Here is a 16381-nt window from a genome sequence, read left to right as displayed (position 1 = left end):
TGTAGGTGTCTGCATTTTCTTACCTCGTCCACTTCCCCACCCCCCACCGCTCCTCCCTCCCATCTCTAATTTCAACCCCTTGAGAGAAAGGTAGCTGGCTTGCAAGAAGAGGCGCGGAAAGCATTTTGTTTGGGAACCGCCTTGTTTTGGAGTGAGCGACCCCGCTCAGTGCGTTGCAGGCGCCCCACTGGCTGTGGTAGTCAGAGCCGACCGTGCGCTCTGGATCAGACGCTGCCACCCACGCCGTGTTTAGCAAAGGCTCACCTGCAAGCGACAGAACCTAGGGATGGACACAAAGTCCTGACTCAAATTGCGCTCTTGTTCTGCGGGTTTAGAGTCAGTACCACTCGGTTCTCTCTTTGCCCCCTCTGACCCCCACTCCCCATGCCAGGTTCTTTCTCGTTTGTCTGTGCGAGTATAATGCCATTTTCAGTATCTGACAACTTAATAAATACGAAAGCTAAGTACCCTAACCGTGTGTGATGTGGCACATTACCCTCTGTAGCCCCTGACTCAGAACGGGGATGAGGCCGGAGGCTGGGCTGGAGACCCCGAGACGCCCAAGGCCGGCAGCTCTTAAGTCTGCTTTCACCCTCTCCAAACCTGCGCAAGTCGTGAAGTGAGCCTCAATTAGGCTTTTGTTTGGCATCGTTCTACATAACGGGTTAATTACAGGCTCTACCACGAGGGCAGAAAGAAAACAAACTTTGCATTGGAAACGTTACAGCGCATTAGACATGCCCTTGATTACTTTGATTGTTGTGTCTAATTCTTGACAGAGGGGTAATAATTTGGCGGGTGGTAATAATGGCTTGTAGTTGTTTGCTGGGGAAAAAAAAAACAAGAGTTCTGTCTTATCTCCTACGGATCTTCTTCACGAAAGGCTCTACCCACCATCTTCTTTTTTAATTTTTCCATTCCTTTCCGCCCCTCCCCCGTCTCTGTCTCTAATTTCCCACCACTAGATGTGATTTTCTTAGTTTCTTGGCTGCTATTTAATTTCATCTGTCGTTTGTTTTCCCCTTTTCTCACCGTGTAGAAAAACTACCAAAGAAGAGCATGCCCAAGGTTGGCAGGTACAGTGTGAATTTGGGATTGAGTTTACAAAGTTACTAGACTATGCAAGCCCAAGGAGGTGTAAAGGCCATTGAAGTCCCTTTCCCCACCAGTAGCCTGTGGTGGACTGGCATGCAATAGGACAGAAACAGCAACTACAATTTTAGACTTTTCAGGCAATGGAGGGACTGGTGCAAGACACACATCTTTGTTTATCTTCCATTTTCTGAGATTAAAAGTGTGTGTGTGTGTGTGTGTGTGTGTGTGTGTTGTGATATCTCACATGTATAGATGTCAGTGTGTTCCAAAGTCCAGTCCGTAGCTTGAAATATAAGTAATATAGCAGACAGTGATGAATAATTTTGAACTTCACTTGCTAGATCCAATGTGTTTGTTGCCTGGGGTCTGGAGTTCTTGTATTACTAATGAGAAAGATTCCCCTTCTAGTCTCCTTAGAGTGTGTGCTAAAATGAGGAGCTGGCTGCCTTCCTGTTTGCAGATTACCCTGGTTCCCTCTTTCCTTTCCTCTGCACACCTCTGGAGACTCAGTTTTGAGCACCCTTCCTCTAAACAAACCCCTTACTTGCTATTGTCTGTGCCCCCCACTCTCCTGTTACTCATTCCTAGTCCTTCATTCTGGGTACCTTGACTCATTTCCTCTAACTTCTGAAAGCCATTATTTAATGTAATTGAAAAACAATCTAGGGTGCTCATCTTAAATCAGGGGATTCATATCACCCCCTACATTCTCGAAGATAAGATTATTAAGCCACAGTTTCTTCAGAACAATTTACTGTTCCTCTTTCATCAAAGAGAACAATTTTTCTTACTATTAAAATGTTTCCTTTTTAAGTTAGAATCCATTGCAATAACACTTTTGATTATTTATCATTAGGCATGGGTGTGTGTGTGTGTGTGTGTGTGGAGTTGCCCATGGACAACTTATCTGGAGTTCAATCTCCAAGGGCCAACTTGGTGATACTCTCTTGCCTCTCACCCCATCAGCTTGTTAAACTCTATTTGTTGACCTCCCTTCTGTCTTAATCCCTTTGACTACCAGCCAGAAAGACAATGTGTGTACAAGTTGTCTTAGAAACACTGAATAGCTTTCCTTAGTGCTTTGCACTTATAAACTACAAATAAAATTGATCATTGAAGTATAACTTTTCTGATTCCCATGGGGTAGCACATAGCTTTTTTTTTCTTATTAAGCAAAAGGAGTAAAAAAAAAAAAAATCCCTTTAATTCTTTCCACTACTCCCCAAAAAGAGTTTATGTGTTGCTGCGCAGTCACATTGGGTTTTCAATCTCATCCCTAACACAAGTAATATAAGTAGAAACGGCTTATTTTCTTATTTGTAAAGTTCAGTTTAGTTAACTTTTGTCAAGGAGATTTATAATCCAAATTAGGCTTGAGTTGTACTGATTGAACTTTCCTCCTCTGCAAGCCAACAATTAAAGATTATATCACAACAAAGCAAGTTAGATTTTCTTTGGACGTGTGCAATACCAAGTATTTCTCTGCCTTAAACAACAACAACAACAACAACAACAACAACAACAAAAAGTTCCTTTAGAAAATGACTCCAGATCTTCAGTTCTTGTTACAGATTTGTAAGAAAAGCAGTGTAACACATACACTGTGACTTGGTGATTTCCAAGCTAAAAAGTACTTTATTCAAGGCTCTGGCAGAGAATCGGTTTCCCCATCTTTCCTGATTGTTGTTTTCTTGATAACCGAGCAAACCACTGAATGGCTGTTTGAGCCCAGGCGCCACAAACATAAACTTCACAGCTTACAATGTCCCAAGCATGATGGAGGGTCTCTCCACACCTCTCCAGAGACTTCTGAAGTGTAGACAGAGACATTGGTTCACAGGCATCAGAGCAGGGGGAGGGGTGGTTGTGAGCATTGTTACAAACACATTCTTTAATTTTATGATGCTTCAGACTTGGGCTTCTAGAAGTCAGTATCTGATCCTTCAATAATACAGTCTCCTCTCAGAGGACTTACAACTCCTTGATCCTACAAAAAATTAAATAAATAAAAATAAAATAGCAAAATAATTCTGTTATACTTCCACAAAAAAACGTGAAGCAGATATATACACATGACTTATGAAAAGAAAATACTGTTTTGTTTTCAGAAAGGATACCCAATTTTAAGAGACAGATGTGGGTAGTGACTACTTTTGATCAGGCAGGGTGAGGAAACACACTGGCAACCCTTTTAGGAAACTGGTGGGAGATTTCGCTTAACTAGAATGTTGCCTATTTCTTGACTGGGATCCTTCTCGATTTTATTGATCAAAAGTTCACCGTCATTTTTTTTTTTTTTTGAGTAATGTAATTTGTGGAATTGACTGGGTTGGTTACTTATTTCTTCATGCATTTCTAGTGGTCTTCCCAAGGTTACATTTCCTGTTTGCTGGGGGACCAGCTAGTTGTGAGGAGTGTTGGGAATTGGGGGTTGGAGGGGGGTCCTCACACTGGTCTAACCAGCCCCACCACTCCCGCGGGCAAGTCGGCCCTTGATCCCTTAAAGGAGCGACAATCGTCGTAGCCCAGAAGAGGAAAAGGGGGTGTTTCTGGGCCCTTCTCTTTCAGGAGTTGATCAGGTTGGCAGATCTGGAGGGCTAATCCAAACAAGGCGCTTGACTTGTGAGGTCGCGAGTCTAGACAGAGCTGGTGGCTCGGCGGCTCCTTATCTTTCCCTGGGATCAGCCGAAGAGGCGCTCCCCGGCCCACTGCACTCGGCTCCCGGGCCGGAGCCACCGTGCTGCGCAGACCGCACAGCAAACACAGCACCTGAGGCTTTACAGCTTGCTTTATTGTTTAATGGAGAATGCTGCAAAACATTCATTTGTCTTTGCGAACCCGCGCCCTGGCTGCTTTATGCCACCAGCGCTGGGTGGGGATGTCCTCCAGCTCTGGGCTGATCTGGTCGGCACACTGGGCAGCTATGCCATGTGCTTGTGAGTGCGCATGACCTCCAGGTCTCCTGGATAGAACCTTGGGGGAAAACCAACCTCCCTCTTTTTCCTTGTTTCTACACATCCAGAAGGCAGAGGATCCCAGGGACTGTGGGAGAGAGCGGTGGGAGAACTCAGTATTTCCGAGAGTTGCCTGGAAATGACTATTCTGTGCTTCAGCCATTTATGGTTTGCAGGGTCAGTGGGCACTGGCTCAAGGGCGATCAATAAAAACATTTAGTTCAATAATAAGCTGCTCTTCTTTCCTTTCAAAATGTACCCAGAAGAATGAGTCAGCATCTTGGACAGGGTGTCCCTGCTTGGCTGATGCCCTTTATCCACAGCTAGGCTAGCATAAGTGAGTGTCAGTGTCCTGACTTGTGTTTTTGTGACCACTCCACTGGACAAACCATGGTATTTCTTCACTGGCTTCCATCAGAGGTGCTGGCCCTGCCTTGTGCTTGGGAACAAGAGAACCCAACAGTCAGATCTTACAATCCTTTGTTGGGGTAACAAACAGCCAGTCTTGGGGATTAGTAAACATTCTGTGGCTTGTATTTCAAATTAATTGAACATGATTAACCTAATTATAATTTTACTCATTCCCTTTGGATTTGTTTTCTTGTTTCAAAAAAAAAAAAAAAAGAAAGAAAAGAAAAGAAAAGAAAAGAAAAAAGAAAAAGAAAAAGAGGGGGAAAGGGTTCTAGTTGCCTCTTGTTATTCTCTATTCTTGGTGAGGGAGGGAGAGAGAAGAGGAGAGAGTGAGTGGAGGGGGGGGAAGAGGGAGAGGGAAGGAAAGAAGACCAGGGAGAGAGACAGACAGCAGATGAGAGAGAGAGAGAGAGAGAGAGAGAGAGAGAGAGAGACAGAGACAGAGACAGAGACAGAGACAGAGAGACAGAGACAGAGAGAGAGAGAGAGAGAGAGATACAGAGAATTATCCCTCCCTCTTTTTATACCAATCCTAAGTGTAGGTGAGAGTAATTGGATTCCTGGATTCCTGTTAAAGGCAGTGTTGAGAGAAACACTCCTTCCTTCCCTGCTTTCTGTTTTGGTGGAACAGCAAATGCAAGCCTTTTCCAGTCTCTCTTCTGCATAAGAACTGTGTACCACTGTAAAACCAGACAGACTAGGGCAAATCCAGTCTTTCAGTCTCCTGAAATGGTCCAGTTTCTGTAGGGAGGTTTTAAAGTAAAAGTCCTTTGTTTCTCCACAAAATAATCTCTAACAGTAACTTGGCACCAACTTTTCTTTTTCTCATGGATAAAGGTGATTGTTTATACGGGCCTGTCATGAATGCAACGTGTTGCTTGAAACTTGTTAAACTTAGCAGGTATAGAGAGATAGTAGTGGACAGACCACTGAATATGATAAGGTGAAGCATGGTGGGAACTCAGTTTTAAGAGCCAGGAAAGAGTTTACTTTTTCCTAATATATTTTTTAATTCATAGTTCCAAGTATGTTTTATTATCTTTCTCATAGAGATCTATAACACAAAACAGCAGGCTAGTCTTTGTTCAGTGCGAAAGAAAGATTCGAAAAATATTACTTGTAGGTTCTAGTCTGTAGCTCTTTTGATACTCGAAATTTTACTCTCAGGGACTTTAAATGCTTTTCTTTTTGTTAGAATTAAGGCCTATAGAGCAGCTAAAACCGTAGAAACACATTTGATTGAAAGATTTTTAACAATGAGTCATTGGAATAATTGATAACATTTTAAATAAAGACGTTTACTTTGAAGTATTTTTTTAAATTTAATTTTATGTTTTACTTATTCACTTTAAATCCTGGTCACTGTCCCCCTTCATGGTCGTTGAAATATGTTTAACAAGCACAAATCTATAGTTGATTTTTGGCGGGATTATTACAAAATAAAAAAGAGTTTGTTTTTTTTCTAAAATGGACACACATACTTCTAACCAATTTATTTTTGAATATTAATAAGAGAAAACATTTTGGGCTAAGGGGCTAAAATATCATTTTAATAAAAATGTCACATGTAGCCCAGAGTTATTTAATGTTTTATTTCTGTTGTCTAAGAATTTTCGTCATGGGAGGTTGCTTTGTACAGAGAAAGAATTGAAGGAAAGTGGCCAAGCAACTGAAATAACAATTAAATGTTAATTCGCCAAACAATAGGAGTAAGGCCATTTATGCTCACTGAGAAGTAAGTGCTGGTTCCTAAGAAGACCAGAGGAGTAAAATATGGATTATCAATTCCTAGAAAGTAAAACTTTGTAGAAAATTTTGAAGTCACTCAGTTTTTTTCATAATAAATGAAAATATTTTGGAGTTTCCCACTTAGAATTCTGGGTGTTGTGTGTGTGTGTGTGTGTGTGTGTGTGTGTGTGTTTGATAAAGTATATTTGACACTATCTTATCCCATATTCTTAATTTTTGTTTTTATAACCTCAGTCTCAGTAGGCAAATTCCTCCCTTTTGCCAGATTGGAACAATTGCGTGAAGCATAGTATATCGCCCACGAAAGCTTGCATTTCAGTTCTATAAACCCATCAAAGGAGACTAGTATGTCTCATTAACATTAATGGAAAATGTCCTTGAGTATCATGCATAAAAAGGGTCTTGGAGTGACTTCAACCAGCAGTGTCTTCACAGAAAGTGTTCCGAGGCCTAAACGATCTACAAAGTAATTTTGATCGCACCTAGGCTCAGTCAGTATGCTAGTCTCGCAAGTGAAAGTAAACATATAAAATGATAGAATTAGAATTTATTTTAGACACAGATGCTCTCTGAGAGGAAAATAAAAACTGTTCTGGAAATAATTCCCCACAGCTTTTAGAATTTTAACACTAATTTAGAGAATTAACTAATATTCCAAGAAAATACAGACAGGCAAATTACAGAGAGGGCTAGAACCAGGATTGTTGGATGCTGCTTACAAACCCTCAGTAGAGGAGGTCATTTCCATTAGATTATATACTGGCATTTGAGTGAGGCTGTTTATTTGTGTTTCGTTAGCACAAAGGGTATACAATGCAAAATCAGTCCTGGGGATAAATATATGCCTTTGCGGTGTGTATGATGGTAGCCTTGCTTGGCTGTGGTTATAGGTTTCTCAGGGCAAAGATAAGTGTGGCATTAGACTGCGGTCTTGTAACTTTGTAGAGTAAAGCATCGATCTGTGTGATGTTTAGGTTGTTGAATCTAAATCTTCTGAAGGGACTCTGCAGACCAAAACCTCTTTTAGGCCTTTTAAAACAAGGAATATTAAGACAAGAGTCAGTTTCGCTTGTACCACCGGTAGAGTATGGTTGTTTCTGCCATGACAGAATGCATCTCTCTACGTAAAGTAGTTTCCAGGCATCATTTAGGCTAGGAGCATGCCCAGTGCCTGGTTCCCGGTGACCTGGGCACCTGCTTCTCAGCACCGCTCTCAGGCTCTTCATCTCTCTCTCATATACAGTGCATCCAAGAAGGCATATGATGTCGTTGGTGACTCCACTGTGTGAGGTCAGCATTAGTTCAGAGGGTATAATATTTAGGTGCTTTTAGTGATGTCCACTTTCTTTAAACCCAGGTGTCTTAGTCAGGGTTTCTATTCCTGCACAAACACCATGACCAAGAAGCAAATTGGGGAGGAAAGGGTTTATTCAGCTTACATTTTCACATTGCTGTTCATCACTGAAGGAAGTCGGGACTGGAACTCAAACAGGTCAAAAAAGCAGGAGCTGATGCAGAGGCCATGGAGGGATGTTACTTACTGGCTTGCTTCCCCTGGCTTGCTCAGCTTGCTCTCTTATAGAACCCAAGACTACCAGCCCAGAGATGGCACCACCCACGAGGGAACTTCCCCCTTGATCACTAATTGAGAAAATGCCTTACAGCTGGATCTCATGGAGGCATTTCCCCAACTGAAGCTCCTTTCTGTGATAACTCCAGCTGTGTCAAGTTGATACAAAACTAGCCAGTACAACAGGTGTCAAGGAAGATGATGTTGAGATAGTGGGCGGGATCCACAAGCTGTAAAAAACAAAACAAAACAAAACAAAAAAACAAACAAAAAAACCACAACCAAACCTACAATTATCTTCTTAGAGCAGTAGATCGTGGCATTTCTTTATCTCCAGACCACCATACACACTTAGAGAAAAACATTTTTCTTAAGGAGAGCCACGTATATTTATGTTTACTTGTTGCTTGATAAACTTAAAAGGCAAACTTACAATTTTATTATTCATTTGAAGAACTCACTACATGTTATCATAAACAACTTTTTAATGACAAAATAACTTTTGCTTGTGAAAAAAAAAAAAAAAAAGCTGAGAGAGAGTTACCTCACTTTCTGGTTTTTGGTTGCTAGATGATGTCTGAGTTCCTGTCGCTGTCTCTTCTTTCTGCCCGTGACACTCTCACACGTGCAGTAGCTTCTGCACCTCAGTGCCTGCTTGTGAAAAAAAAACAATGGAAGTCAGAAAAAGTAAATGGTGTCAGAGAATTATTCTGATGAGTGTTTTGCTCTCAAGTTAGACATGGCGGTGTTTACCTCTGATCCAGCGTACAGGAGGCGGAGGCAGAAGAAAGCAAACAAGTTTGAGACTAGGTTGGGGTACACAGCAGGGTCTAGGCCAGCCAGAACTACAAACCCTGTCACAAAGCAAGCAAACAAACAAACAAAACCCAGCATCTATAAAATAGGCACGTACTAACATTTTTTTTTTTTTTTGACTCACAAACCCCTAGAAAATCTTCTCAGGGAGGCTCAGAACAGATTCTGACAACCATAGCCTTAAAATGGCTTTGTACAAAGGGATTATTAGGAAACAGTTGCTTGTGGACATTTACTTGTGCATATTATTGGGTTGATAGCTATTACTATAAATATTTCTTTTTCTTTTATGTATGTACATACATATGTATGCTCGTATGTATGTGTACATGTACCTATGTGTTTCTATAAACCACATGCATGGATGGTGCCCATAGAAGCCACAGAAGGGCATTAGATCACCTGAAACTAGAACTGGAGTTGTGAATTGCTTCCGTGATGGACACCAAATCTGGGTCCTCTGCCAGAACCACACATTCTTTTAACTGCTGAGTCATCTTTCTAGTCCCTTGGGGTTTTTGTTTGTTTGTTTTTGTTTTTTAAAAAAACAATTATTTATTTATTTTATGTGAATACACTGTAGCTGTTTTTGGGCACTCCAGAAGAGGGCATCAGATCCCATTACAGATGGTTGTGAGCCACCATGTGGTTGCTGGGAATTGAACTCAGGACCTCTGGAAGGGCAGGCAATGTTCTTAACTGCTGAGCCATCTCTCCAGCCCCCTGTTTTTGTTTTTAAGATAAATCCATCATCTATATGTGTGTGTGTGTGTGTGTGTGTGTGTGTATTAAATAATACACAAATTCATTATATACATATATTTATTATATATGATGTATATATTTGCATGTAATGTAATACATATGCTTTACATATGTTTTTATAATTTCATCATATATATGGCTATACACACATGTGTATATGTGTGTGACTTTAATTCCCTCATCAAACATTCATCTGAAAGTTCTTTGTATCAAGGAAAAAGTAATGGACACATAATGAACACTTCAAGTCTAATGATAAGAAACACTTGAGGGGACAGGCACATGTGTGCTCAGTGATCTTCTTAAAGCATCTGAGACTCCAGGCCTTTATAAAACCTAACCTTGAGAAGTTATCGAAGTGTTGAGCACTCAGTGTGTACCCAGTACTATTGATACTATTTGGAACTTGATCCCATTTTGATATAATGAATTCAGCATGAAGATTTTGATTTGGAAAAGTCACTTGGCTTTTGCTATAAATGTGGCTGACTAAAGAATACCGACGGGAAGATAAGAGGTGTGTCATGATGGTTTAGAGACGTGTTTGTTATAGTTGATATGTGTGCTGGATACTTTTCATGTTGCCACAAAATTCTTGACAAGAACAACTTATGCTCGGAGGAGTTTAAAATCTGTTCGAAGGACTGTTCTATCATGGTAAGGAAGACTCAGTGGCTGGAGTGTGAGGCAGCTGGTCTAATTGCTTCCAGTCAGGAAGCAGAAATTGATGAATGATCCATTCACTTTTTCCTTCCTGATTCATTCTGCAACTCCATGTCACAAAATGGGGCTGTTCACACTCATGGTATGGCTTTCAACCTCTGCTCAAGACCTATGGAAGCATAAAGACATGCTATTGAGCTAGAATAGAATAGAATAGAATAGAATAGAATAGAATAGAATAGAATAGAATAGAATAGAATAGAATGGAATGGAACGGAATAGAACAGAACAGAACAGAACAGAACAGAACAGAATAGAATAGGCTTGTTGGACTGAAAATCTAGTCCTGGTCTGGTGGCTTTGCTTCAGAGGACTGTAGAAACTTTAGGGTGAAGAGCCTTTTTGGAAAAAGTGAGTCACTAGGGGCGGACCTTGAGGCCTTAGGGTCAGGACCCAATTCCTGTTAAGTTTCTGCTTTTTGAGTGGCAGTGTAATTTGACAAGCCTGCCTCCTGCTTCTGCTGTCATGCCTTCCCCTCCTGCAGCCACGTCTTCTCTTCCCTCAGTGGAACTATCAACCAAACGAATCTCTCAAATTGATGATTATCAGATACTTGTTTGCAACAATAAGAAAAATGAGTCAAACAAAAGCCTAAAGGTTCTGTCTCCTAAATGATTATGCCATCAAGATGATGTATATGAGTACACTCGTGCATGCACGCCCACATTAAGAGCACTGGCATTGGCTGCTCTACCAGAGGTCTGAGTTCAGCTCTTCCATAGGTCCTGAGTTCAATTCCCAGCAACCACATGGTGGCTCACCACCATCTATAATAGGACCCCTCTTCTGATGTGTCTAAAGACAGAAACAGTGTACTCATATACATTTAGCCATCAAGATGAATCATGCCAGCATTTAAGAAAAAGAGGGATTTTATTTTTTTAAAAGAATCTGAGAATGGCTATTTAGACTGGTAGCTATGTACCCACTGCCCTCATTTTTGGTGTGTGTGTGTGTGTTTGTGTGTGTATACATGTGTACGTGTGTGTGTTCATGTTTATTCATATATGCATGCCAATGCACATTGACACTTGTAAGCATGTGTGTAAAGACAAGAACTGAATGTTGTATGATTCTCTGTCTGGGTCACTCTTCACTTTATGGTTTGAGATAAGTTCTCTTAATATAGCTTAGCTGGCCAATGAGGTACAGGCATCTGCTCTCTTCTCTTTGCCTTCTCAGTGTTGGAGTTATAGATACCTGCTGACTGAATCTGTGTTTTATAAAGTATCTGAACTCAGATATTTACACTTGTCCAGCAATGAGTTTACTTACAGAGCCACCTCGCCATCCCCTCCCTTCTGAGCACAAGGCTTGGCAGCACATCTTGTCCTCTTGGTTCTGGGTTGGTTCCATGGCTAGATAATTGCTAAGGGAAACTTAGAAGTGGCATGGTTCTTCTTGATTCCCTTGGATCTTGACATATGGAATGTACTCCCTCTTGGATACTTTTCTTTTCAATTGTCTGTCATCCGCCATGGCACAGCTTTAACAGATCAGGCTATGAAGGACCACAAAATTATGGTGGAGTACTACTATGTAATAACAAATGTTGTAAATAACCTTGGGGGAGGGAGCTGGCTTCTGATTAATATTAATATTCAGCTTAAAATGCAAAGGCGAAGTGCATTTTTATTTTCTTTAAACATGAAGTCTGGTGGGTGCTGCCTAGTAGTGTATCTGTATAGCCTTACTCCGGAGTCTAGAATACATGAATGCAGACTAAAGCACTGAGGTAGGCAAGAAGTCGATGGTGGTGTCTCTAATGCTCTGAATCTGATTGATTCTTTACCAGTCATGTGTCTTCTGTTTACTTCCTCCTTCATTTCCTAGTGCATTTAACTATTTTGTGCTTGTGGCATGTCATTCATATTCTGTTTAAATAAAAATGAAGAAAACATAAAGTTCTTGCCATTATGAAGCAAGCATTTCCTTTTGTGATGTATAGGTCTACATAGATGTTGTGAAGAGAAGTGTGTGTGTGTGTGTGTGTGTGTGTGTGTGTGTGTGTGTGTGTGAGAGAGAGAGAGAGAGAGAGAGAGAGAGAGAGAGAGAGAGAGAGAATCTTTCAAAGACATGGAGGGCAGTAAGTGACAATTAAGTACATATGCATATATTAGCTCTATCCTGAAACTCTGTTTTTAAACTTAGATTTTTCTCTTGATGTCTCTACACTACACAGAAAGAAATAGATGAGTGTTGGAGGGGAAGAATCTGGAAGTTATTCTCCTACATGACAGTCAAAACAAAAGGATATGCGTCGAATAAAAAGATGAGGGAGACACAAGTGATATAGAATTTCACCAAAGATCTGTTGGGAGAAAAGTGACAGGAAAGGCATAAAGAAGAGAGAAAGACATTTCTAAATGTGAGAAATAAGGGAAGAGTTCTGGGTGGTGATGAGGAGAAATAAAAGACAATAGAAATGTCTCAGGAACTGAAGCCAGAAGCCTTCAAAGGGGCAGGTATGAAAAGCTGTGCCCCACACATCAGAGAGATCAAGGAAGATAAGGGCCGAGAAAATGCCTTTGAACTTGGCTGAATGGAGGTCATTGGATACCATAAAGAGGTAAAGATGGAAGCCAGATTTAGGAGGGGAATTAAGGGGGAAATATTTTAAATATAGTCCGTCTAAGTCTTCACCATTGTTATTGGACATTTATTGAGTGTAGTGATTCTATGAGGCTCTACTCTGATAACCATGCATTCACTGCGTCCAGTTACCAGGTTCATGAAGAGTGGCTGAGGTATCAGAGCCTGTTACATCTTTAACCCTTTAGATGGTTGAGGGAGGATAGACTCTACCAGAGCCTCTTGCTTCTTTAGTACTTTTAGGTGGTTTGGAAGGCTAGAACTTACCGAAGACATTTTTTCTTTCTTCACTCCTATGGCTGTCTGGTTTGTCTAAATTCAAGAAGTCTCAAGATTCCACAATCCAAGCAGACAGACCAATTAGACATTCAACTCCCAGAGGCTGGAACTAGGCTGTCAAAGGAAAAGTGAGCGGGGAGAGGTAATTATCCAATAATTACAAGAGTCTAGGCAAAAATTTAGGAGGGAGAAAAAAAGTGTGGCATGTTGTAAAACTGTTTGAGAGGTTAGCAATTTGCTTGGTTTTGTTGACACTGGGCTAAAATCTGCTCTTTCCTCAGAAGGTAATATTCTATCCTCTGTATATTGTCCTATTAAAAAAAAAAAAACTCAATAAAAGGCTCTGAAAAGGGCAGTACATTTGAACATCACATTAAATTCAAACAAATCAATGGGCCATAGATATTCGGATGCTGAGTAGCAAGGCCCTTGCGCATGCTGTAAAATGACTCAGCCTTCAGCAGATACCTGGTCAGTCTAAAGACGTGGAAAACAAGATGCTTTATTGTTTTGCATCACAGAGTGACTGATCTACGGTAGGAGAAAAATCACGAAAACTATCTTCCATAATTTGCCACTCTTGGGGTATATACAAACAAACAAACAAACAAACAATCAAACAAACAGAAAAGCCATTTAGAATCTCTTCATTGTAGTTTGCTTGGTGCACAATGATATGGTGTAACAGCTCTAGGTGTGCCTTTAAGGCAGGCCTATTAAGTGACAATTAAATCTAATAGTACATATATAAATTCTAGGCTGTCTAATCTTGGTGGGTCAAAATAATTTCAAAAGACTAATCATTCTCCACCACATGTATATGTATGTGTATGTGTATATGTTATGTATATGTGCTTATATATGTATATAAGTATTTATGTATACATACACACACACACATATATATATATGTTCACACACACACACACACACACACACACACACACACACACACACACTTTTGAGGCAGAGTTTCTCTCTGTAGCTTTGTAGACCAGGCTGGCCTCAAACTTGTAGAGATTTGCATGCCCATGCCTCCTGCATCCTGGGACTAAAGGTGTATGCCACAATGTCTGGCTGAATATTTCTTTTCCTTTTTTCCCAATTAATTAATTAATTACTTTTCCATCCTGATAGTTGCTCCTTCATTTCCCCTTCCTTTCTCCTGAGAGGGTAGAGACTGCCCTCTTTATCTACCAATCAGATGAATCAAGTCTCTGCAGGGTTAGGTCTGGCCAATTAGGAGGATGGATTCCATAGACAGACAACAGCTTTAGGGCCAGCAGCTCTAGTTGTTGGGGACCCACATGAAGACCAAGCTGCACATCTGCTACAAATGTTTGGGGAGACCTAGACCCAGCCTGTGTATGCTCCCTGGTTAGTGGCTTAGTCTCTGAGAACCCTCAAAAGTCCAAATAATTGACTCTTGGCATTTGTGTGGGGTTCCTATTCCCTTCAGGGCCCCCCATTCCTTCTCCCAACTCTTCCATAAGAGTGCCAGAGCTCAGTCCAATGTTTGACTGTGGGTCTCTGCAACTGTTTCAGTCAGAGGCTGGGTTTGAGCCTCTCAGAGGACAGTAATACTAGGCTCCTGTCTGCAAGCATAACAGAGTACCATTAATAGTGTCAGGGATTGGTGCTTGCCCATGAAATGGGTCTTCAAGTTGGGTCAGTTATTGGTTGGCCATTCCCTCAGTCTCTGCTCCATCTTTGTCCACACCTTTTGTGTGGACAGGACAAATTTTGGGTCAAACGTTTTGTGGGAGGGTTGGTGCCTTTATCCTTCATTGGGGGTCCTGCCTGGCTCTAGGGGGTGGCCTCCTCGGGTTCCATATCCCCATTTGCTATGCATCTCAGCTAAGGTCACCTGCATTGACTCCTGGGAGCCTCCCGAGGTCTCTGGCACCTCCTAGAGGTGCCTCTTACCCCCTCTCATCCAGCAGCTACAGATTTCCATTGATTCTAATATTTTTTTAAGTAAGTAGGAGAAGGTAAATCTTGAAAGCTTTATTCCACGAAGGGCTGCAAAGAGGAAGAAACAACTTATGTGATGATTTTTGAGGGTCAATTAAGAAGATATAAGGGGAAATTCATCTGCTATACACGTAAATGTCTAAGGAGTAGGATGGAAAAGTGGGCTGAGACAGTGCAAAAGATGTAGTGTTTCTTTAAAAACTGTTAATCATGGCGATTTTTCTTTTAGTGAGTTTTTCACCCATGCATAAGGATAGTGGTTCTGGTTTTTCCTTCTGAGCTCTAATTTTGGAGCTGTATAAAGGTACGCAAAATACTGAAGGTGCTTTGCTAGCTATAAATGTTTTTGTTTTTCTTTGGCTTGCAGAGTCTGGATTGTCATAGAACAATGTTCCCATCTAATATTTTTTCTCAAAGACTAATACTTATACTTATTTTACATAATTCATACAATTTCATAAATGCATATCATAAACAAAATATATTTGGCTCTTACCCTTGGGTTAGTTGCCTATCACTTGATTCTACTTGACCATTTTAAAAGATGGAGTGTTGATTAACCATCTAGAAAGCAAAAATAACTTCAACCCCCTCAAAGTTTTGTTTACAAGAAATTGGTTTTATTCAGCAGAGAAATACTTTTTTTATGATTAACAGCTAATGAGAACTATTTTCTTTTGTACCATGCATTACTCAGTGTAGTCGCCCAAGTCACTAACTATTGCTTCACAAAAATACATAGCCATGACAAATCCCTTCCGGTCTGCGCCAGCACCAGGTCACCTAGGGCGCGGAGTGGGCAGACACCCACACGGTCCCTAGAGGACTGCCCACGCAATCTTAGGATCACTGGTGAGTGGAACAGAACTTCTCCTCCAACCCAATCGTGCACAGGACCTGAGACAGCACTAGGGAAACAGAGAACCAGCCTGACCAGGGGCACAAATCCCTTCCGGTCTGTGCCAGCACCAGGTCACCTAGGGCACGGAGTGGGAGGACACCCCCATAGTCCCTAGCAGACTGCCCACGCAATCTTAGGATCACTGGTGAGTGGAACACAACATCTGCTACAATCCAATTGTGCACAGGACCTTCAGACAGTACTAGGGCAGCAGAGAACAGGCATGACCAGGGGCACAAGCCCCTTCCAGTATGCACCAGCACCAGGCCACCTAGGGCGCGGATTTGGTAGACACCCCCACAGTCCCTAGCGAACTGCCCAAGCGATCTTAGGATCACTGGTGAGTGGGACACAACAGCTGCTCCAATCCAATAGTGACAGGCCTGTGACAGCAGGAACAAGGACATCAGAGCCATTCCTGACCCAGGGTCCTTTTAATCAGGTCAGGTTTACCTTGGTTTCAAACACACCAGACAACTCCACAGTCCTCAAAGGAGACACCACTTCCAAGCACTGTAACACACCCAGGATCTTAGGACAACAGGATCCCAG

The sequence above is a fragment of the Mus pahari genome, chromosome 11, assembly GCF_900095145.1.
Source record: "Mus pahari chromosome 11, PAHARI_EIJ_v1.1, whole genome shotgun sequence".
NCBI lineage: Eukaryota > Metazoa > Chordata > Mammalia > Rodentia > Muridae > Mus > Mus pahari.
Note: the sequence above shows the minus strand (reverse complement) of the source record.